The 25,354-nt window shown below is 40.5% G+C and overlaps 1 protein-coding gene across 5 annotated transcripts in view; it reads right to left on the bottom strand.

Moving 5' to 3' along the window:
- Nucleotides 1–25,354, bottom strand: part of RTN4R (reticulon 4 receptor) — a 382,116-nt gene that overhangs the window by 332,789 nt on the left and 23,973 nt on the right. The window contains exon 2 of one of the 5 annotated variants that reach the window (XR_012233618.1): nt 271–783. The exons of the other annotated variants lie outside the window; for them this stretch is intronic. The gene's annotated coding sequence lies outside the window, so the exon portion shown is untranslated. Of the gene's footprint in view, nt 1–270; nt 784–25,354 lie in introns of those variants that run through there. 5 annotated transcript variants of the gene reach the window in all.

Here is a 25,354-nt window from a genome sequence, read left to right as displayed (position 1 = left end):
GTAAAAGCAGCACAAAATGTAAAGACATGGACTAATAGAATAAATAGAACCTGCTATATCTAAATATGCATATTAAAATAGATGTAAGCAGAACACCTGTTCTGGCCACCGGGACGTCAATGAAAGTTTCATCTCACTCTGTCTATTATTGGTCACTGAATATTTTTAAAGACAATGTTTGATTTTGCTTAGACCATAAGATCTTGGAAAACTTTTGCAACTTCCATTTAAAAAAAAATACGTCTACAGACATCTGCAAACTCTTTAGTTGCTGTTTATTTGGTGGAAATATTTAATTAGAGTAAAATCATTGGGGATAGTCAATGGTTCTCTTTTATGACTCCAGGTCTTATTTATTTATGTTTCTTCACTGTCTAATGGCAGTAAAGTCTGTAAATGTGCACAGCCATTACATTGCTTTAATGTGGTTTATTTTGTTATATTCAGTGGTTATTGCTGTCTGGCTAAAAGAACTGACAGTATTGTATTTCTTTCCTGAGGTTAAAATATTCTTTACCCTTACAAGATTTAACAGGGTTGTTTTTTTTAAAATTGCATCTCCATTATTCTTGTAAATCATTCCGTTATAATGAAGCCAAGGACATTAAAACACCTTTCAGCGGTTATTGATACTCAATACTGGATTTGGAAAGCAGACGGTTTCAGAAGTAAAATTTACATACCATTTTTTTATATTTTATGTTTCAGGAGTATGATTATTGTCCCAATAGGGTTGAAGTCTTGCTGTGATGGCCGCTTTTATGTAGAAGTAAAATGTATTGGCTGCAACACAAATAAGTAAAAGTGCAAGTATCACTAATGCAGGATGATAAACTGAAATCTTGGCTGTAAGTTCCGATAAATTACGTATTTATAGCTTATAACATATATGGATTTTAAGCCAGAGGATAGGCATCAGCTCTAGATTTATCTGCAGTCATACATAAAACATCAGATATGGTGGAGATATCACTGTGAGTTCTATTAAACTGTTAACTCTAGGCTAATTCATTTCATGAAAACATTTTCAATAATACCATCATAATATATTGCAATGTGTTAACTGATTGGTATAGCACTACAGGACTGCCATGGCAGATAAAGTATAAAACAACTGGGAGGTTAATAATAGATATATTTGAAGTAAGCCAATCAGAAAATAATAAAAGTCAAATACACCATTGTTTTGGAATCTACAATTACTGATCAATTGAAAGTGAATTCTTCTAAATATTATTAGATTAACAGTGGTGAAGTAAATGTTTAATAAAAAAAAATAAAACTTTCAATCAACAATTTTATTAAACCTCAGTATGAATATCCACTTTTAAATACCTTCAACTATATGAGCTACAGCCTAGCTTATTAAGGATAAGGAAAAGTCCTGTTACTTATTGAAACTAACTGGTGTCCCCCTCATTCACCAAATTCCAAAATATGTTCAGCTAAAAGATTTGGACACATTTTCCCTTTACCCTGCCTTCTGTTAATTAGCTAATTGCCCTATATTGGCATCCATCTCACCACTTAATTTTGGCAGGTTGATAGCAGGCTGCAAGTGGCTGCTGTGTGAGCAACATTTTATCTTTGAATTTCAGTATTAACCCCTTCTTGACCTTGGATGTATCCAGTCCATTTGATCCTGGTTGGCAATGACTTCCCGACCTTGGACATACTGGATCCTTCCTGGCTATTTTGCGGTCAAGGAGCTGTGAACGTGCAATTCAGCTACTATCATAGCTGACACCTGGCTTTCACTGCCATTCCCATCGGTTTAACCCCCTAAATGCTGCAATCGATTGCAGCATTTAGAAGCCAGGCAGAGTGAGGGGGCTCGATAGGGTGGGCCCAATCTTTTCCATGGTGACCCGACATTGTCATGATGAAATCCGGGTCACCATGCTCTAGCAAGTTTGATAAACCATGCTGTGTCATGGTCTAACAAGTTTGTGTAAAAAATGACAGACAGTTACAGAGGGGAAAAAAAATATTTAGCCAGCCACCAATTGTGCAAGTTCTCCCACTTAAAAAGATCGGAGAGGCCTGTAATTGACATCATAGGTATACCACAACTATGAGAGTAAAAATGAGAAAACAAATCCAGAAAATCACCTTGTCTGATTTGGCAAGAATTATTTTTCAAATTATGGTGGAAAATAAGTATTTTGTCATTAACAAAAGTTCATCTCAATATTTTGTTATTTATCATTTGTTGGCAATGACAGAGGTCAAACATTTTCTGTAAGTGTTCACATGGTTGGCACACACTGTTGGTGGTATGTTGGCCAATTTTTTTATGCAGATCTCCTCTAGAGTAGTGATGTTTTGGACCTGTCACTGGGCAACACAGATTTTAAAATTGCTCCAAAGGTTTTCTATGGGGTTGAGATCTGGAGACTGGCTAGGCCACTCAAGGCCCTTCATATGCTTCCTATGAAGCCACTCCTTCTTTGCCCTGGCGGTGTCTTCTACTTTGGTTTCATCAGGCCATATGACATTCTCCCAATACTCTTCTGGATAATGCAAATGCTCTCTAGCAAACTTCAGAAGGGCCTAGACATGTACTGGCTTAAGTAGGGGGACACGTGTGGCACTGCAGGATCTGAGTCCTTGGTGGTATACTGTGTTACTGATGGTAGCCTTTGTTACGGTGGTCCCAGCTTTATGAAGGTCATTCACTAGGTCCCCCATGTGGTTCTGGGATTTTTGCTCACCGTTCTAGTGATCATTTTGAGCCCACAGGGTGAGATCTTGTGTGGAGCCCCAGGTCGAGGGAGATTATCAGTGGTCTTGTATATCTTCCATTTTCTTATTATTGCTCCCACAGTTCATTTCATCACACCTAGCTGCTTGCCTATTGCAGATTCAGTCTTCCCAGCCTGGTGCAGGGTTACAATTTTGTTTATGGTGTTTGTTGATAGTTCTTTGGTCTTCACCATAGTGGAGTTTGGAGTGTGACTGTTTGAGGTTGTGGACAGGTGTCTTATACTGATCACAAGTTCAAACAGGAGCCACTACTACAGGTAATGAGTGGAAGACAGAGGAACCTCTTAAAGAAGAAGTTACAGGTCTGTGAGAGACAGAAATCTTGCATGTTTTTAGGTGACCAAATACTTATTTTCCACCATAATTTGAAAAATAAATCTTGCCAAATGAGACAAGGTGATTTTCTGGATTTGTTTTCTCATTTTGACTCTCATAGTTGTGGTCTACCTATGATGCCAATTACAAGCCTCTCTCATCTTTTTAAATGGGAGAACATACTCAATTGGTGGCTGACTAAATGTTTTTCCCCACTGTATAAAACATTGCAAAGGGTTACAAATGAATTAATAAGACAAAGGCACAACATTTAAGAGCCCCATCACACATAGTGACGCACCAGCAATCCCGACAATGATATGACCTTGTCAAGATCGCTGGTGTGTCGCTACATGATCGCTGGTGAGCTGCCAAACAGGCAACTTCACCTGCGATCAGCATCAGCAACAGGAGGGTAACAAGCGACGCCTGTCACTGAGTTACCCACTGTGTACCTTAGTTACCAGCGTGCTGGTGCAGGGAGCTGGTAACCAAGGTACACATCGGGTTTCTAAGCAGTGCGTGGCACTTAGAAACCCGATGTGTACCTTAGTTACCAGCTCCCTGCACCAGTGCGCTGGTAACTAAGGTACACATCGGGTTTCTAAGCGCTGCGTGCCGCTTAGACACCCGACGTTTACCTTAGTTACCAGCGCTCTGATCGCTTACCGCTGGTCTCCCGCCTGTCACACGCAGCGATGCGTGCTGGCCAGTGGGAGACCAGCGATCAAAAAAATGTCCTGGCCTTTCCAGGACGATCAGCGATAACCGGCAGGGGGGACGGTCGCTGGTCAGTGTCACACACAGCAATCTCGCTGGTGAGATCGCTGTTGCATCACAAAACTTCTGACTCAGCAGCGATCTCGTTAGCGAGATTGCTGTGTGTGATGGGGGCTTAAGAGATATTTCAGCACCACATTTGTTTCAAGAAGTGGGAGGTGTGATGCCTCCTAAAGATAAGTTCAGGAAATTAAATAATGCATTTTGCTACAAATGGAGAGGCAGTGGGAATGTTATTTTTAGCTATCTGGATTCCATCTGGTGGAGGTGTGAATTGTAGGTCCAGAGAAATGTTTTCCCACAGACATGTACCAGTTCACTCTTAATTGTGTGCCTGTGTAGATTCATTCTTTTTTGTAGTTTTTGCATGGTTTCCACAATATAGATACATCTAGGGCACCTTTCACATTCTATCATGTATATCACATTAGAGGATGTACATGAAGAGAAATCCATTACCTTATAGTCCTCATTTGTGTTTGGTATGCGGACTGCATTTGTTGGTAATATGTGGGTACAAGATTTGCATTTTTTTTATTGTTATCGATTTTTATTGATTGTTTATTGATTGGTTTATTGTTTTATCAATTGTTATTGATCTTTCTGGCTAACATGGAACCATAAATTAATTTGTTATTGTACATCATGTTTATAAAGTCAAATGGTTCTTTTTCCCTTCCGAACCCTGCCATGCACTGAAAAAGTAGTTTTCCTCAATATATGGGATATTGGCATACTTAGAAGAAATTGCACAACAAATTGTATGGTGCATTTTCTTCTGTCATGCTTGTGAAAATAAAAAATGTGTGGCTAAAATAACATTTTTGTGGGAAAAATATGATTTTTTTATTTTCATGACTCTACATTATAAACTTCTGTGAAGCACCTGGGGGTTCAAGGTGTTCACTACCCATGTAGATACATTCCTTGAGGGGTCTAGTTTCCAAAATGGGGTCACTTTTGTTTTTTTTTTTACTGTTTAGGCAAATGAGAGGGTCTTCCCAAGAACTACAATACGCCCAAACTGTAGTACCAAATATGGGGTATCAGCGCACTCAGGAGAAATTTAACAACAAATACTTTGATTCTCTTTCTCCCGTTACCTTTGTAAAAATAAAAAATTGGGTCTAAAATAAAACTTTTGTGAAAAAAGTAAAAAGCTTGTTTTTCCCTTCCACATTCCATTAATGCCTATGAAGCACCTGAATGGTTAATAAACTTCTTGAATGTAGTTTTGAGTACATTGAGGAGTTCATTTTTAGAATGATGTCATGTTTGGGTATTTTGTGTCATAAAGGCCTCTCAAAGTCACTTCAAATGTGATGTGGTCCCTTTAAAAAAATGGCTTTGTAAATTTTGTTGAAAAAATGAAAAATCACTAGTAAACATTTAACCCTTCTAACAAAAAAAATTATCTTTAGAAAGTTGTGGTTATAGAAAAAAAAATCTGGGAAATGTTATTTATTAATTATTTTGTGTAACATATTTCTTTGGTTTATGGACATCAAAAAATTACAATTTTGAAAATTTCTGATTCTTAGGCCTCTTTCACACATCAGGTTTTCGCCGTCAGGCGCGATCTGGCGCTTTTGACAAAAACCGGATCCGGCGAAATTCATTCGGTTTTCGCCGGATCCGGCAATGTGTCGCGATCCGGCGTCTGGAAAAAACGGCTACTGTAACGTTTTTTGTCTCCGGCAACAATGAAAGCCTATGAGCGCCGCAATGCGCCGGATCCGGTGGACAGACACCTGGAGTGGGCTCACAATTGGTAAGTTTTTTGCATCAAACGCAGAAACACAACATCACACTACACACAACACATAGAAAACAATGTTCTGCAGACCACACACAGCAAACAAATGCCTACATCCAAAGACATAACATTTTTTGTTTTCTTCTCTAGTCTTCCCAATCTGGTGCTCGGCCAAGAGGTCCTCGCAGTGCCTCCCAGGGTCGTCGGCGACAGCAACGCGGCGGTCACCAGCGTGTAAGTATAAATATTTTTGCTTTTTTTTTGCACTTTTTATTTCATTTCTTTTGTGTTATTTTTGTCTTTTTCTTTAACAGCCTTCACAGCGTGCTCCCCACTCTGACGGTGAGGATGGAGGGATTGATGTGGACCACCTCATCGATCTCGTCAGAGAAATGGAGCCGCTATGGAATATGGCTGACCGCCGCCATGCTGACCTGATCGTTACCCGACGACTCTGGGAGGAAATCTGTTCGCTCCTTGTGGACCGCTGGGAGGACCTCGATGCTCTGGCCCAGATTAAAGAGCGTAAGTATATACAGTACTGGTTGCTTGATGTAAACTAGTGTTTCCCGAACTCCAGTCCTCGTGGTCCCCACGGATCATGTGTTCAGGATTTCCATTTACTATGGAAATCCTGAAAACATGACCCCTGGGGACCATGAGGACTGGAGTTTGGGAAACACTGATGTTGTATACTAACCACTCCTTTCTCGTTTCAGGGGACAGAATTGTGAAGCGGTGGCGGTCTGTGAGGGATCGTTTCAAGAAGGAGTTCAATAAAGAGATGCGGGCCCCGAGTGGATCTGGAGGACGCAGGAGCAAGTACAAGTACGCACGAGCCCTGTCGTTCCTCCGGGAAAAATGGTCACCAGAAGGTAAATATTACACAGCACATGTGAAAAAAAATGTTTATATGTAACTTTTTTTTTCAGCCAGGGCCATACCATGCCACTATTTTAATTGTTTTTTTTTCTCTTTATTCCACAGCACGGTGACCAGCACTCGGGAGCCTGCACGATTGGACCCTTCTGAGGCGATCCCTGAGGAGACCGGCACCGAGGGACACTTTGACCGCCCCAGTACATCTGCACCTTCCCAGCCTTCTCACACATTCGACCCATCTGTCCCATCCACCAGCACAGGAGCATCGTGGCCGCCTACATTACATGAAGCTGCTGGTGAGGAGATCGCTTTCCTTTTACCCCACCCTTCTGCCCCTGCCACCTCTAGTACACCTGCGGGTACTGGGCGGCAGCAGCAGAGGGGTCAGGAAAAGACTTATGCGCCAGAGTTCTTGCATCTGAATGCATCTTTCCAGAACTGTCTAAAAGTCTTGTCAGAGCAAATCTCCGCAGGCTTTCAGCAGATCAACTCCAGCATTCTGGAGGCAAAGACACTTCTGCAAACCATGCATTCAGAAGCAAGATCTTTGCCTAACCACACCTTTTTCAGGTCTGTTGTGGAGCACATGGAAACGCTCTCTCCTACCCAGCAGATGCATGTAATGCATTCATGCCACGGTGCTCTCCAGCACGTTACCTCCCAACCTCCTCCTCCCACCACAGTAGTTCCTCCACCTGCACCCCCTCCAGCCACTTTCCATCCTCCCCCTCCTATTACATACCATCCACCTCCCCAGCACCAGCCACCTCCCCAGTACCAGCAACCTCCCCAGTACCAGCCACCTCCCCAGTACCAGCAACCTCCCCAGTACCAGACATCTTCCCACTTCCAGCAATCTGCCCCATACCAAACTCCTTCCCCGTACCAAACTCCTTCCCCATACAACTTGCCATCAACATCATCTGCTCCTACAGTCCCTGCCCAACCCTCCACTCCACCGCCCACCACCTCTTCTGCCTCCCACATGTCCACCCATTCTGTAGCTTTTTCCAGACCTTCACCTCTAACTGTTCCTTCCCCACCACGATCCCAGTCCTCTCTCCACAGTCCCAGTGTCGAAGTGTCCCGCAGCCCCTCCAGCAGTATTTCCACCCCACACTACACAGATTTGTAATGTGTTTTTTAATAAAAATGCCTATTGGTTTTAAAACCTTTATTAAAAAAGTTTTTTGCACATTAAAAACATTTTACAAAAAAAAAATATTTTAAATAAAAGTTAAATTATCGTTTCACAATGGTTGTCTGTCATTTCTTTCTGCGGCGAACTATGTTTAAAAAAAAGGTTAAATACAGGGTATTTCAAAGGTAAAAAGGTATTCAAAACCAGGTATATAACTGTGGGTACATTTTACCTTTTTGCCACAATTGTGTTCCTGGTTGTGTTTGAAGCAAAGTATTTCACCTAAAAAGTTGTGTTTATTGTTGGTGATTTCCTAACAATGTACACAACTTTTGTTACAAGGTGAAATACTTTGCATAAAACACAACCAGGTACACACCTGTGGCCTAAAGGTAAAAATAGTAAGACCATGACAAGATAGCCAACTTTGGTTGGCAAAGGTATATACTGTTGGTACAGAAGGTACACAAGTTTGGTTAAGGGCACAAATCTTTCACACTCTGTCATCCTGCCAGTGTACTCTGCCTTGAGGTGACATAAAGTATAGTGCAAAATTGTCCCTCATTACTGAAACCGTCACAGAACTTCTAGTGGTAATGTCATGGTAATCTTGCAAGGTGGTTTCTTCAGAGGTGTCCTCAATGGAAATGGGTTCCTTGCAGATAACAAAATTGTGGAGTACCACGCAAGCTTTGATCACCTCGTCCACAGTTTCTGTCTTGAGGTTGATCGCAGTCAATAGGACCCGCCATTTGGCTGTCAGAATACCAAAGGTACATTCAACCATTCTTCTTGCTCTTGTGAGGCGGTAAATAAAAATGCGTTTTGTTCTTGACAATCCTCTGCTAGAGTACGGTTTCAAAAGGTGTTCTGACAGCTGGAAGGCTTCATCCCCTACACAGACAAATGGCATAGGTGGACCAGATGTTTGCGCAGGCGGTCTAGGGGGTGGGAACTGGAAGGTGTTTCCATACAGTTTACGCCCCATGGCAGACAGTTTGAAAACTTGAGAGTCATTGGAGCGGCCATAGGCCCCGATATCAACAGCAATAAATTTGTATTCCGCGTCAGCGATGGCCATGAGGACAATGGAAAAATATTTCTTGTAATTGAAATATTCAGATCCCGATCCGGCTGGCTTTACAATGCGGATATGTTTCCCGTCCACAGCGCCCAAGCAGTTCGGAAACTGACATATCTGTTGAAACTTTTCTGAAATTTCAATCCACCTCTCTGTTGTGGGCTCTGGTAAAAACTCTTCAGCTAAGGAGTCCCACAGTGCACGGCATGTGTATTTCACTATTCCAGATATGGTGGAAATCCCGAGTCTGTACTGGAAATGCAGTGACGAAAGTGATTCTCCAGTTGCAAGAAATCTGTGGGGAATTAAAAAACAATCAATTAGTTTAAAATCACAGCATTACATACCAAAACTCAGCTATAACACTTGGAGATACAAACTACCACCAACAAGATTGCAGTGAAAGTGTGCTCTGATGCGAGCACATCCAATAAATGTGGCTTACCTTAAAGTCACCATCAGACGCTCTGCGGGTGAAACAGAGAAGCGGCAATAGGTGTCCGCTTTTCTTATGAGGTGTGCAATGCGCTCCACCAAGTAATCAAAATTCTCCATTTTCATCCGAACATATCCAAAAAATTTATCCGGGTTTCGTCTAAGGTCCATGCAGAGTGTAGAATAGACCCCACGCGTCATTCTCTTGGCTGTGATGGGGTGGATCCACAAACGTCGTCTACGATGCCTGATGCGCTGCTGTCTCGCTCTCTCCTTCTCCAGAACAATCACCCTCAAACGATTCGCCTCCGCTGTAAAATCCGCCAAATTCTTCAAAATATTTCCAATCACAACATCCATCTTCGCCAGTAACTTGCTCTTCTCTCCAACCTGCACTTTCTCCTCTACAACCTGTCAAAGAAGGGCTGTAGGAACACGCTATATATAGTTTTTCAGTAGCCAATCCCGTTCGGAAGGCCACAAGGGTCAATTTTAAAAACCGGATCCGGCGTAATCCGTCAAAAAACGGAACAAAAACCGGATTAACCGGTTTTGTCTGTCAAGAACAAGACAGATCCGGCAGAAAAACGGATCCGTCACATCCGGCTTTACGAAATATTTGCCGGATCCGGCGCTCTGGCACGACGCCGGATCGTGCCTGACGCCGAAAACCTGATGTGTGAAAGTGCCTTACACAAATAAACACAAGTCATATCAAACAAATTTTTGCCTTTATCATGAAGTAATAAAGAAGGACATAAAACACCATTTGAGTCCAAGCATGTACAATGAACTGTGTAAAACTAAACATCCCAAAATATATGAATGGCAAACCACTTGGGATTATTACAAAAAGAAAAGAAAAAAACACCTAGCATGGAATTGCCTATATGTACCTCATTATCTGGTCTGTCAATATCCAATCTGATTGGTACTCTAGTGTGGAATTATTTATAGTTTTGCATTATTTAATTGCCTGATTTAATCACACACCGGCAGTTGCTGATACACAGTTTTACTGATTTTGTGCAATATATTGCTTTTTTACAATCAGCAATGTTTTTCTGATAATTTTTGGCAGGCTTTGGCTTTTTTATTCTCTTTAATTTTTGGGATTTTTTTCATTGTGTATTTCATTCTTGGTATCTTTTATTTATTTTATATCATTTCTGCCATCCTTGTGCGGACAATCTTGCATTTTATATCAATGTGCCTTTCATTTTAATAAAGGCATTTTTCAACACTTACTTTTTTATTCTTTTTTCCATTGTTCCCTCTATTGTTGTCATGCTTATTATTCCATGCCAGGTGTATTTTTCTTTTGCTTTATCACTAAGTACAGTATGTCACAAAAAAAGTCTTAGAATCAGTGGGATCCTTTGAAGTGTTCCAGAATTATTACAATATAAATTTACATTAATTTGTAAAATTTGGCTTGATCATGAAGGTGAAAACATTATGAATTTCCTCAAAAGTTTAGTCTTTGGCTCTACTTACTTAAATCCAGAAAAATGATGGCCAGATTAATTTTAGTCAATTTTTTCAACTCTAATGATTATTTTTTTTAGGTATTATTTCATGAAAAACAACAATTATCAGATCTAGCATTAATTATGTGAGGCTGGTGATAATTAATTACCTTGTCAAAGAATTCTGTGGGGTTGAACAATAGATAGTCAAGTGTTCTAAAAAAGGCTTAATGAGAGTAAAAACTCAAAACTGCACATTTCCATGGTTGTACTAAATAGTAATAATGAGTGATGATTTTCAGTACAGAACTGCAGAATCTGCTGTTCCTGGACAGAATAATTCATACTGACAGTGCTCATCAATTCAACACCTAACAACCTTACTATTTCTATTTAGTGAGTGTAAAAATGTTTTATAACATTTCATAGGGCTTCAGTATTCTGTGCTGTTGTTCTTTCATTGCTATGGTTGACGGCTTAGCTTTTGTTACTAAAAATATTCAATGTGATACTAGTAATTAGTGGCATTATATTTATGATGGTGCAGCATAAACCATTCATTTATGCAGTACAATAATTCCACTGAGAATTAACCCAATACATCTCATAGCCATAGTAATCCAGGTCATAATACACCACAAAGCCTTATGCATAGATTATCCTTGTTCCCCAATTCTTGTCCCTTGTAATCCTGAAATACTGTATTAACTGGGCCAAATTTTTTACAGTCCTTGTTGTCTTGGGGGTATGTATTGTCGTAATCAGTTTTTAGAAACTCCTGACATGAATAAAGGTCAATCATATTACAAAAAATGAAAAGAGAACTGATAATTCTGCTTATGTCATGTCCCAAACTATTCTAATGGTACCTCTGTCTACTCATGGAAGATCATGTATTATACATATCAAATCCCTGATGACCTAATTAAATCTACAATATCTATCGTTTTTAGATTTGTCACAGATCTGCTGGTATTCTAATTTCACTTTGTAATTTTACATAGGACTGCGTGTGAATTTTCTCTTTTCAATGATTTAACATAATAAGGTTCAGGTGTAGCTGAAGCAGCTGTCAGATTACAATGACCCCACACTTTTTTACTTGTAGGGCATCATTTTTAGTCAAGTCCTTTTGGCAGATTAGATAATAGACAGGAAGAGTGCAGCACAATTTGCTGCATCTGCTTTTCATGGACATTGCACACTGTTAGAGATGGACAAACCCGAATGGTAAAGTTCTGTGTCCATCCGCAGATCCCTAACACGCACTTTTCCCAGAAGTCTGTGTTACTGCTCAGGTTCGAAAACCAAAACAAAGCTTAACGAAAGGCAGCCAATCAACAATCTTTCCTGTGTGGGCCCTTTTGCCTCAATCACAGCCATGTTATTGGCATGGCTGGAATGGGTCAACACAGTGTGTAAAAAAAAGACTTGTGCTGTCATCTATTTTTGATAACCACCCAGCTTTCAGCTTTATCTTAGTTGGTTATCAAATGTAGAGGGGTCCCCCTCATTTTTGATAACCAACCAAGCTAAAGCAGACTGCTGTAGGCTGGTATTCTCAAAATATTAGTCATCCCCAGCCTAAAAATAACAGCCTGTAGCCGCCCCAGAAAAGGTGCATATAATAGATTGTGGCACTTTGCCTGGCTCCTCCCACTTGCCCTGGTGTGGTGGCAAGTGGGGAAATAGTTTTGGGTTTGATGTCAGTTGACATCTAGCCTAGGTGTCAGTAATGGAGAGTTGTCTATCAAATGCTCCCATTACTAACCCTCGCAGTCAAAAGTAAGAAAGACACACTCAAAAAAGTCCTTTAATTGAAATGAGCACACAGAATAAAACTTTTTTAATTGAAATAAACACTTTGCGACCCTCTTTTACCCATTTACTATTGTAAAAAATTAAAAAAAAATCAATTTTTTTTCAAAATTAAATGTGACTGCTCAGCCTGGCAACCAGATCACAATGAGCTGAGTGTGAGAAGATGGCTTACAGTGACTGGCTGTAACGTAATTAAGGTTACTGCCAGTCACATGCCTCATTCTCATGCTAGACTCAGTGCGATCTGATTGCTGGGATGAGTGGTAACATTTGTCACCATCTAGCAATGAAACTGGATATCACAGACTTAGTCATTGTCGTGGGACATATAGATTATTGGTTGACAGGTGAATATAAATTTGATATTTGATTTTTAATTTTTATATTAATAATTTGGTAAAAGAGTGTCTGGGAGTGTTTATTTCAATTAAAGGACTTTTATCTGTATGTTTTGTTCTCTTAAAGGACGTTTTTCTGAATCTGTCTTTATTAATTTTCACTACTGGATTAGTAATGGGGATGTCTGATAGATACCGCTCTGTTACTAATCCCTGGCCTTAAAGGAAAGGTGCCGCAATTTTATATAATTTGCAAAAAAAGAGTAAGTAACAAAACATGTTGTTTCAGCAAATGTTGTACTAACTAGGATTTATGGTTTGTTTGTAATAATGTTTTAATGTAGCCACTGGGCGCTGCCATCTTGATTTGCAGATCTGTGGAGGACTCATACAGTCTGCAAATATGGCCGTCCATGGACATAGGAGACTGCGGTCGGCTCCCGACCCCACCATGCAGCCTCATTAGCAGTGAACTGGGCACGCCCCTGTGGGCTGCACCATTCACTGCTGTAGGTGTGGCTGGGCGCCATTTTACTGTAGCCCAGTGCTATCTGCTGAGCTCCACTTTCTGCACCGTGCTTCCTGCTCCAGCTCCACTGTCCTCCTGCTCTGTCTCCGCCTCCTCACTCACACACAGCCCCAGTGATCTCCGGTAATCTGACACCTTTGCTTTTATGAGAGCTTTTATGGCTGTCTGAGGAGGACAGTGACATATACAGCCCATAGTCTAGTGTATAATTGGGGGGGGGGGCTGGAAGTTTCACCAGTGTGGGCATATCTGTAATACTGTCTCCTGTGATACTGCCTGCTGAGCCGTGTATCTAATCCTCTCCTGTGTGATACTGTCTGCTGAGCCGTGTATCTAATCCTCTCCTGTGTGATACTGACTGCTGAGCCGTGTATCTAATTCTATCCTGTGTGATACTGACTGCTGAGCCGTGTATCTAATCCTCTCCTGTGTGATACTGACTGCTGAACCCGTGTATCTAATCCTCTCCTGTGTGATACTGCCTGCTGAGCCGTGTATCTAATCCTCATGTGTGATACTGCCTGCTGAGCCGTGCAACTAATCCTCTCCTTTGTGATACTGACTGCTGAACCGTGTATCTAATCCTCTCCTGTGTGATACTGTCTGCTGAGCCGTGTATCTAATTCTCTGCCATGTGATACTGCTCTCCTGAAATACTCTGTGCTGCTGTCACCCTGCTGATTTTATGTGTGATCTACATGGTGGTATTGTGTATGATCTATATGGCGGCATTGTGTGTAAAGTATATGGCGGTATTATTTGTGATCTGCTAAAAGGGGACCCATTCTAGGGTGGTTCTGGCTGAGCACCTGCACCCGGGTCAAGGGTAATAGGTGCAGTCAAGGGAGGGCTGGTGAGGCAGCTGAAGAGAGGGGTCTCATTTTTATTGTTACTGTATGGCTCCATTCCCCCCCAGCCTGCTTCCCAGCGTCACCCCGGACTGCGCCTGTTGCCTCGCTTTCACAAATCACCAGGACAGGATCTGAGAAGGGGAATGGGGTCTTTGCATGCAAAGTCTGGATCAGAACAGGCCATCAATCAGCAGAAATGTTTCCTGGATTTCTGTGCTGCTGTCTCCCTGCTCCTCCCCCATATATCTCCCTCTGTGCCCCCCATAGACCAGCACACTGCTCTCCTGAAATACTCTGTGCTGCTGTCACCCTGCTCCTCCCCCATACATCTCCCTCTGTGCCCCCATAGACCAGTGCACTGCTCTCCTGAAATACTGTTCGGTGCCAGGGATTGTACATAGAGCGCTGTGTTTTATACACATGGATGGACCGTTTGCTTGTCTGCTCCACAGAAATCCAGGAAACATGTCTGCTGATTGATGACCTGTTCTGATCCAGACTTTACATGAAAAGACAGTCAGTATAACTTTGCAGGCCCCATCAAAATGGCTGCTCACTAAATGTCATCCTCTCTTTTCCCTTAGCAAGCACCCAGTACCGGAGGAGAGGAGTGACATCACACCCATGTCAGCAGATTCCGCCCATACGGTGTCCATTTTAGGGCATGATCATATATCAAAATCAAACATCATGGACACTGTACGCCCATAATTACTGCAGGACAGTAATGTGAGCTAGTTGTACACTAGGTTTTTGTGCCAAACTTCAGTAACTGCTCCCCCTAGTGTTAACAAGTGGAAATGCCAAACTTTTTAAAATTATTTTTCATATTTTACAAAATTAAAAACAAATGATAATATTTTTTAAGAAAATGAAAACATTAATTCTTTAAATTTTTTCAATTGCTGAAAATTTTTTTTTGGGATGGCACCTTCCCTTTAATGTCAGCTGACATTACAAAGCTGACACCAACCACCAAACTATTACCCCATTTGCCAATGTTACAAGGCAAGTGGGAAGAGCCAAGGCTAAGTGCCAAAATTGACAAAGTGCCAGAATTGACACATGTAATGGAGGCACCATTTTTGGGGCAGCTGACGGCTGATGTTTTTAGTATTGGAATAATAATATCAGCCTGCAGCTGTCTGCATAGCCTTCACTGGTTATTAAAAGTAGAGGGGACCCTATTCCATTATTTTAAATTATTTAAACATAATGTATTATTTTAATTTAAATATTTAAGCATATAATTTATAACATAATCCCTCAGCCACCCCAGAAATGGAGCATCCATTAGATACACCAATTCTGATGCTTTGTCCAGCTCTTCCCGCTTGCCCTGGTACGGTGGCAGGTGAGGCAATATTTTGCTATTGATGTCACTTTTGTAATTTCAGCTAACATCAAGCCCAGGGGTTAGTAATGGAGAGCATCTATAATAGACACCCCAATACTAACCCAGTAAGTAAAAATTAATAAAGATACACACTGAAAAAAGTTATTTAAATGAACAAAAGACCCCCAAACAAATCCCCTCTTTTCCCCATTTATTTAAATAAAAGTAAAAAGTCAAAGTAATCCTCATCTGTCCCCAGATAATCCATAATATGATCCCCATCTCTGCTACATTCAGTATTCAAAGAATGCAGCTCCATACACTGGAGCTGCAGCAACAGCCGGGCATTGACGTCAGTAAGAATATCTCAGTTCCCAGCGCCTGGTTCTCACGAGGGCAGCACCACTGTAAGATGAGATAGCATTACTGAGGTCACCTGAGTTCATAGAATCTGGTTCTCATGCTGCGCAGCGCCAGTGCCAGACTCAGGTCTGGACTCATTGCTGGCCACCTTAGAAGTCTCCAGTGCTTTCTCTCAAACCATTTTCCAGTGCTTTTTGAAGTGTGTTTTGGGTCATTGTCCTGCTGGAAGACCCATGACCTCTGAGGGAGACCCAGCTCTCTCACACTGGGCCCTACATTATGCTGCAAAATTTGTTGGTAGTCTTCTGACTTCATAATGTCATGCACACAGTCAAGCAGTCCAGTGCCAGAGGCAGCAAAGCAACCCCAAAACATCAGGGAACCTCTGCCATGTTTGACTGTAGGGACCGTGTTCTTTTCTTTGAATGCCTCTTTTTTTCTCCTGTAAACTCTATGTTGATGCCTTTGCCCAAAAAGTTCTACTTTTGTCTCATCTGACCAGAGAACATTTTTCCAAAACGCTTTAGGCTTTTTCAGGTAAGTTTTGGCAAACTCCAGCCTGGCTTTTTTATGTCTCGGGGTAAGAAGTGGGGTCTTCCTGGGTCTCCTACCATACAGTCCCTTTTCATTCAGACGCCCACGGATAGTACGGGTTGACACTGTTGTACCCTCGGACTGCAGGGCAGCTTGAACTTGTTTGGATGTTAGTCGAGGTTCTTTATCCAACATCCGCACAATCTTGCGTTGAAATCTCTTGTCAATTTTTCTTTTCCGTCCACATCTAGGGAGGTTAGCCACAGTGCCATGGGCTTTAAACTTCTTGGTGACACTGCGCATGGTAGACACAGGAAAATTCAGGTCTTTGGAGATGGACTTGTAGCCTTGAGATTGCTCATGCTTCCTCACAATTTGGTTTCTCAAGTCCTCAGACAGTTCTTTGGTCTTCTTTCTTTTCTCCATGCTCAATGTGGTACACACAAGGACACAGGACAGAGGTTGAGTCAACTTTAATCCATGTCAACTGGCTGCAAGTGTGATTTTGTTATTGCCAACACCTGTTAGGTGCCACAGGTAAGTTACAGGTGCTGTTAATTACACAAATTAGAGAAGCATCACATGATTTTTTGAACAGTGCCAATACTTTTGTCCACCCTCTCTTTTATGTTTGGTGTGGAATTATATCCAATTTGGCTTTAGGACAATTATTTTTGTGTTTTTTCATTTAAGACAAATTAAATGAAGATAATAATACCAAAGAATTTGTGCTTGCAATCATTTTCAGGAAGAAACTGAGTATTATCTGACAGAATTGCAGGGGTATCAATTCTTTTTGCCACAACTGTATGTCATTTTTTTATTTGCAGCAGCAGCATATGGGGCATATTCTATAGGGCATCTTATGGGGCCATAATCTATGGAGCATCTTATGGGAACATAACCTTTATGGAGCAGCATACAGTTGTGGCCAAAATTATTGACACCCCTGCAATCTGTCAGATAATACTCAGTTTCTTCCTGAAAATGATTGCAAACACAAATTCTTTGGTATTATTATCTTCATTTAATTTGTCTTAAATGAAAAAACACAAAAGAGAATGAAGCAAAAAGCAAAACATTGATCATTTCACACAAAACTCCAAAAATGGGCCAGACAAAAGTATTGGCACCCTCAGCCTAATATTTGGTTGCACAACCTTTAGCCAAAATAACTACGACCAACCGCTTCCGGTAACCATCAATGAGTTTCTTACAATGCTCTGCTGGAATTTTAGACCATTCTTCTTTGGCAAACCGCTCCAGGTCCCTGATATTTGAAGGGTGCCTTCTCCAAACTGCCATTTTTAGATATCTCCACAGGTGTTCTATGGGATTCAGGTCTGGACTCATTGCTGGCCACCTTAGAAGTCTCCAGTGCTTTCTCTCAAACCATTTTCTAGTGCTTTTTGAAGTGTGTTTTGGGTCATTGTCCTGCTGGAAGACCCATGACCTCTGAGGGAGACCCAGCTTTCTCACACTGGGCCCTACATTATGCTGCAAAATTTGTTGGTAGTCTTCAGACTTCATAATGCCATGCACATGGTCAAGCAGTCCAGTGCCAGAGGCAGCAAAGCAACCCCAAAACATCAGGGAACCTCTGCCATGTTTGACTGTAGGGACCGTGTTTTTTTCTTTGAATGCCTCTTTTTTTCTCCTGTAAACTCTATGTTGATGCCTTTGCCCAAAAAGCTCTACTTTTGTCTCATCTGACCAGAGAACCTTCTTCCAAAATGTTTTAAGGCTTTTTCAGGTAAGTTTTGGCAAACTCCAGCCTAGCTTTTTTATGTCTCGGGGTAAGAATTGGGGTCTTCCTGGGTCTCCTACCATACAGTCCCTTTTCATTCAGACGCCAACCGATAGTACGGGTTGACACTGTCGTACCCTCGGACTGCAGGGCAGCGTGAACTTGTTTGGATGTTAGTCGAGGTTCTTTATCCAACATCCGCACAATCTTGCGTTGAAATCTCTTGTCAATTTTTCTTTTCCATCCACATCTAGGGAGGTTAGCCACGGTGCCATGGGCTTTAAACTTCTTGATGACACTGTGCACGGTAGACACAGGAACATTCAGGTCTTTGGAGATGGACTTGTAGCCTTGAGATTGCGCATGCTTCCTCACAATTTGGTTTCTCAAGTCCTCAGACAGTTCTTTGGTATTCTTTCTTTTCTCCATGCTCAATGTGGTACACACAAGGACACAGGACAGAGGTTGAGTCAACTTTAATCCATGTCAACTGGCTGCAAGTGTGATTTAGTTATTGCCAATACCTGTTAGGTGCCACAGGTAAGTTACAGGTGCTGTTAATTACACAAATTAGAGAAGCATCACATGAGTTTTCAAACAGTGCCAATACTTTTGTCCACCCTCTTTTTTATATTTGGTGTGGAATTATATCCAATTTTGCTTTAGGACAATTCCTTTTGTGTTTTTTCATTTAAGACAAATTAAATGAAGATAATAATACCAAAGAATTTGTGTTTGCAATCATTTTCAGGAAGAAACTGAGTATTATCTGACAGAATTGCAGGGGTGTCAATACTTTTGGCCACAACTGTATGTGCCATATTCTATGGAGTATCTTATAGGGCCATAACCTTTATGGAGCAGCATATGGGGCATAATCTATGGAGCATCTTATGGGGCCAAATTCTTTACAGAGCAACATATGGGGCATAATCTATGGTGCATCTTATGGGGCCATTATTAACCTTTGTGAAGCATTATATGGGATGTATTTTGTATGAAGCATATTATGGGGCCATCATGAACTGTATGGAGCATTATATGGGGCTCCTGCTTAAATATGGATATTCAAAAACATTTAACCTACTGATGTCTCAATTAATTTTACTTTTATTGGTATCTATTTTTATTTTTGAAATTTACCAGTAGCTGCTGCATTTTCCACCCTAGGCTTATACTCGAGTCAATAAGTTTTCCCAGTTTTTTGAGGCAAAATTAGGGGGTCAGCTTATACTCAGGTCGGCTTATACTCGAGTATATACGGTACTTGCTTAAATCAAGATCACTTAAAGCTATTGGTTTATTACTAGTGTTACATAGTAACAAGTCTTTCAGCATACCTGTTCAAGGGAGAACTGATCATTTGGTCATCCTGTTCAGACACACAAGGGACCAGGAGGTAAAGGGGTCCACTTCTACCTCCAAAGCAGGTGGAATTCTACATTATGATGAGCTATTGGAATGCAAAAGCCCTTATAAAGGGGACCTCTTCAGGTGATGTCTGCTAATGTAACCTATATCAACACACCATAAACTGGTTTTGGGTACCATAGCTACATGTTTTTTTTTATATCTTTAAATGTAAAGTGTGTCCATGGATTAACTAACAAATTCATGAGAACAGGATACATGAAAGCCCCACAAATTTAGAACTTTTGCTAAAAGAATTTGTGAATTCTCGCTTACATAATTGTAAGCACCTGTCAGGCAGAATTTTTATTTGTACCCAAAACAAATGCAAACTAATCGATTGACTAGTACTCACATGTAAATGGTGATTTATTTAGCAAAGTACATACGATTAACCAAAACATAACTGCGATTCCTTGAGAAAACCAGAGTGCTACAAAGCCTTCTGTTGATCTGAGACAGTCCTTAGCTTATGCCCTTATAATGGGCTTTCAGAATATACTCCCATAAATGTATTAATATCTCATAAAGACTATTAAAATCCTCAAATACCACTAAATACTTTTGATTTATTTCACAAAAAAATTTACTTTTAAATGCCTATTTTTCCTAAAACACCTTTTGTTAGCCATCGCTCCAAGTCATTCTTACTTTTATTGCCCTATGAACTTCCCTTTCTCCGATTGCTATGATGTCATCTCCCGCCTCGACTACTGCAACATCCTTTTCTGTGGTCTCCCTGCTAACACCCTTGCACCTCTCCAGTCCATCCTTAACTCTGCTGCCCGACTAATTCATCTCTCTCCTCGCTACTCCTCCGCTTCTCCCCTCTGCAAATCTCTTCACTGGCTTCCATTCCCTCAGCGTATCGTTAAAATTACTAATACTGACCTACAAGGCCATCTATAACCTGTTTCCTCCATATGTCTCTGGACTAATCTCCCGATACCTTCCCTCACGTAATCTACGGTCATCCCAAGACCTCCTTCCCTCCTCCACACTTATTCACTCCTCACCCAACCACCTCCAAGACTTCTCCCGAATAGCCCCCATCCTCTGGAATTCTTTGCCCCAACATGTCCGACTATCAACCACATTCAGATCCTTCAGACGCAACCTGAAAACCCACCTCTTCAAGAAAGCTTACAGCCTGCAATGACCCTGCTGCCTCCTCACCACTACTGGAGATATCTCAATCAACACCAGAACTACTGCAACCCACCAACCTACTGTCTCCTTCCCCACCATCCTGTAGCATGTAAGCCCGAAAGGGCAGGGTCCTCTCCCCTCTGTATCAGTCTGTCATTGTAAGTTTGTTTACTGTAAGTGATATCTGTAATTTGTATGCAACCCCTTCTTATGTACAGCACCATGGAATCAATGGTGCTATATAAAGAAATAATAATGTCAAAATTTTATGGAATAAATGCATTCTACAAATATACACTTGCTCTTTATCAAAGATGATGGTAATGAAACCCTCCACTAAATCTACTTCAGTATAAATATATAAAATTATATGTTTATCTGGTAGTGAAATAACGCACATAGAAAAGTAAAAGGTGGAAATGGTTGATCTTGCATGAGCTATTCAGTAATTTTGTTCTATTGTTCCCAGATGTGCAATAAGTATAGGAAAGTGAGAAATAGCTGTCTAAAATTTTAATATTTTTTAAAATACTGAATCAATTTTAATTGAGGCCTTAAAGCAGAAGGTCAGGCGCTGATTGCCAGTTTGAAAACATTTGATGGGTTCTGCTTTGAACAAAGATGGAAAAACAATTTTATTTAGCCATGAGGTCTATTACTGTTATATAATTTATCATGAATATATCATTTACTAAGTAATATGATGGGATTAATTATGTCATACTATGAATAAATAACGGGGAGATGTAAATAACACTAGATCATTAGAATGGAAATATAATATTGCACATTACCTTTTAAAATACCATAGCAGCAGAAAAAAATGACAAGACAGCCATCTAGTGTAAGACTATGTGGATAACACTATTGTAGTAAAATAATCAAAGAACCTAGCAGTTTTCTAAGTAAAGTAAATAGAAAAGTAAAGGAACAACACAATTACAGATAAGTAGCACAAGATGGTGCCTGTTACTAGGTACGGAAAATAAATCTAATTCTAAGAATTTGTCATGGTGATTATGAGATGTAATAATGAGATGTTTAATAAGTGAAGATCTCAAATCTTGCAGTTGTTACCTAAAGTAGATTAACTAAGACGTGATGAAGTTACCCATAAGTGGACAGTAGGGAACTATGGTGGTGGTATATAATCATTTATATTACTTCTAACTATACTAATATACTACAGCGTTGATTAACCATGCTGTATGGTAAGCAAATGTTCATTTTGGAAACGATATTTCTCATTGTCATACTTCCAATGTCAGGTAAAAGGAGAGAAAACATTTTGCTTCATTTAGGAAATTGCCATCAGACAGGGAACCTTTTGTTTATGAGTCTTGATTTCTTCCTAATATTATAAGGACACCTAGTACCTGTGGTGTGTGTTTTTTTATTCTGGCTATTTAACATTCATGGGTTGATAAATCTAGCTGTTGTGGATATTCCTATTTTAAAGATACCCTTCTGACAAAGATTTTATCCTCTTAATATATTGCAGCCATCATACTATATAGCGCTGTGTACGTAACAATTGTTCATTTTGCATTTCTACATAGATAACTCTTCTTTTTTTTGCACTTTTTAGAAACAAGAAGTCTCTTGTCCTCAAATTTAATATTCTTCTCTTCCAGCTTCTGACCAAGCTGCTCCCTCCTCTTCCAGTGACTTTTGCAGTGGCTAATACAGGGAAAATTGACTTTCTGCGTAATAATAATAATCTCTATTTTTATATAGCTCTAACATATTCCGCAGTGCTTTACAGTTTGCACACACATTATCATCGCTGTCCCCGATGGGGCTCACAATCTAAATTCCCAATCAGTATGTCTTTGGAATGTGGGAGGAAACCAGAGTACCCGGAGGAAACCCACGCAAAAATGGGGAGAACAAACTCCTAGCAGATGCTGTCCTTGGTGGAATTTGAACCCAAGACTCCAGCGCTGCAAGGCTACAGTGCTATCCACTGAGCCACCATGCTATGTAGAGCATAGAAGGAGTCAGCTAGCCAGTTTTTAATCTTGTGATGTCATGGAAAAAAAAAGAATTAGCTGGGTAGAAAGGCAAAATGAGCAATTGTAAGTACACAGTGCTATATAATATGATGACTTTGATATATTAAGAGGGCAAAAAACTTTGATGGTAATGTAACACCAAAAACTAGTCTCGGAAAATGTCTCAATTGCTTACTGCTGGCAGCTGACGGTTCAAGGGAAACTTGGCAGATGATTTATACTTTAATTCTATTTATAACTTGTTCTACAATTGCAGTAGAAATTTGTTATTATATTATTATATTGGGAAAAGCATTCTCTTGTTATGTTCTTTCAGAATACAAATACACAATTATTAAAAAGTCTCCATCTCTAAGGAAAAATGTCTGTATTGTTTTAAATAAACAATCTCTTTATTGTGAACATGATTGACACATTTTCCATTTCTTTTACAATACATGTGGTTGTATTTACCCTATTCATAGTGAGATATAAGATTTCATGTGCATAGCTGCTACCCTGACCTATAACAGAGGAAGAACAGGCTTGGTATTGCAAGCTGCATGTGATATATTGAAATCTGTCTCTTATATTAACCACTGGTGTAAACTCAAGTACAAGTGTTCATTGCAGTTCTAAGATTTGGTGATTGGAAAAGCTGGCAGCATGAGCTTGGCTTTGAGGAGAATGGCATCTGATCGGACTGGGTTTCTCAAGAACTTAGGATTGCCATGTCACTGCCATGTCGCTGGCTTGAATCTACAGGGTGGGCCATTTATATGGATGCACCTAAATAAAATGGGACTGGTTGGTGATATCAACTTCTTGTTTGTGGCACATTGGTATATGGGAGGGGGGAAACTGTTCAAGATGGGTGGTTACCATGGCGGCCATTTTGAAGTTTCCATTTTGGATCCAACTTTTTTTTCCAATGGGAAGAGGGTCATGTGACACATCAAACTTATTGAGAATTTCACAAGAAAAACAATGGTGTGCTTGGTTCTAATGTAACTTTATGCTTTCATGAGTTATTTACAAGTTTCTGACCACTTATGAAATGTGTTCAAAGTGCTGCCCATTGTGTTGGATTGTCAATGCAACCCTCTTCTCCCACTCTTGACACACTGATAACAACACCACAGAAGAAATGCTAATCTAAGGGGACCAGATTCTTTGTAGGAATGCTCAGACCTGACACCCATAATGTGGTGGTGCACCATCTTGCTGGAAACACTCAGGAAATGTGCCATCTTCAGTGCATAAAGAGGGCAACACATCATCATGTAGCAATTTCAGATATCCAGTGGCATTGATGTTTCCACTGATGATGAATGGTCCCACTTTTTACCCCATATACCACACCGTACCATCAATTATGGGTGTCAGGTCCGAGCTTTCCTACATGGACAGCTTCCTGGAAAATGGATTGGTCATCATGGTCCAGTTGAATGGCCACCAAGGCCCCCCAATCTGACCCCCTTAGACTTTTATCTTTGGGGTCATCTGAAGGCAATTGTCTATGCTGTGAAGATATGAAATGTTCAGCATCTGAAACAATGGATACTGGAAACCTGTGCTAGCATTTCTTCTGTGGTGTTGCTATCTATGTGTCAAGAGTGGGAGAAGAGGGTTGCACTGACAATCCAACACAATGGGCAGCACTTTGATCACATTTTATAAGTGGTCATAAACTTGTAATTAACTAATGAAATAAAGTTACGTTAAAACCAAGCACAACATTGTTTTTCTTGTGAAATTCTCAATAAGTTTGGTTTGTCACATGACCCTCTTCCCATTAAAAAAAAATTGAGCTGGATCCAAAAAGGCCAACTTCAAAATGGCCGCCATGGTCACCACCCATCTTGAAAAGTTTCCCCCTCCCACATACTAATGTGCCACAAACAGGAAGTTGATATGACCAACCATTCCAATTTTATTTAGGCTTATCCATATAAATGGCCCACCCTGTTTAATGGACTAGTTAAAAAGAGACTTTTCTGGCCTTTAACAGATTATATTTGAAGCCTTGTTGGCATGCACTGACATGCTGCTGTTACAGTACCTATGTTTAGGAGTGGTGTTGTCAAGCCAGGCAATGTGATGACATAGAGTTATACAGGAGGTCATTAGTACTGTCCACAGCAGGAGAAGATATGAGAAGCAACAAATAAAGGAGAAGACATCTGGTCTGGACAATCACATCTGACTGAGAGCTATGAGGATCAACTTGGTACTGCTTACAGACTCTGAGGTGTTTTTACTACTTCCTTGTGCCCTTGAAGCAGGAAAACTGAGTTAGGCCATGTTTACATGGCAGTATTTTTTACAGCATTTTGTGTCTGTATTTTTGGGCCAAAATCAGGAGTGGAGCAATCATGGGAAAAGTATAATACAAAGACGTGAAACACTTCTGCATTATTTCACCCACTACTGGTTTTGGCTTACAAATGCTGACCAAAATACTGAAGTGTGAACATGGCCTAATAGTAAGAGTGTGTTGCAAATACCTAAGAAACCAACAATATCTCAGGCCACAAAAGGTCACTCATTAGTATTCACGTTGGTTGCGGTAAACATAATTTCACCAAGAAAAACCTATTCTTGCATTTAAACTGAAGACTCTTGATCCCTTCTTTTGCTTGGCTAAATCCCATCAA

Source organism: Dendrobates tinctorius, unplaced genomic scaffold, assembly GCF_039654945.1.
Source record: "Dendrobates tinctorius isolate UK_male_01 unplaced genomic scaffold, ASM3965494v1 ptg000073l, whole genome shotgun sequence".
NCBI classification, from domain to species: Eukaryota; Metazoa; Chordata; class Amphibia; order Anura; family Dendrobatidae; genus Dendrobates; species Dendrobates tinctorius.
The sequence above is the reverse complement of the archived record's forward strand: the minus strand, read 5'-3'. Positions and strand labels throughout refer to the sequence as shown.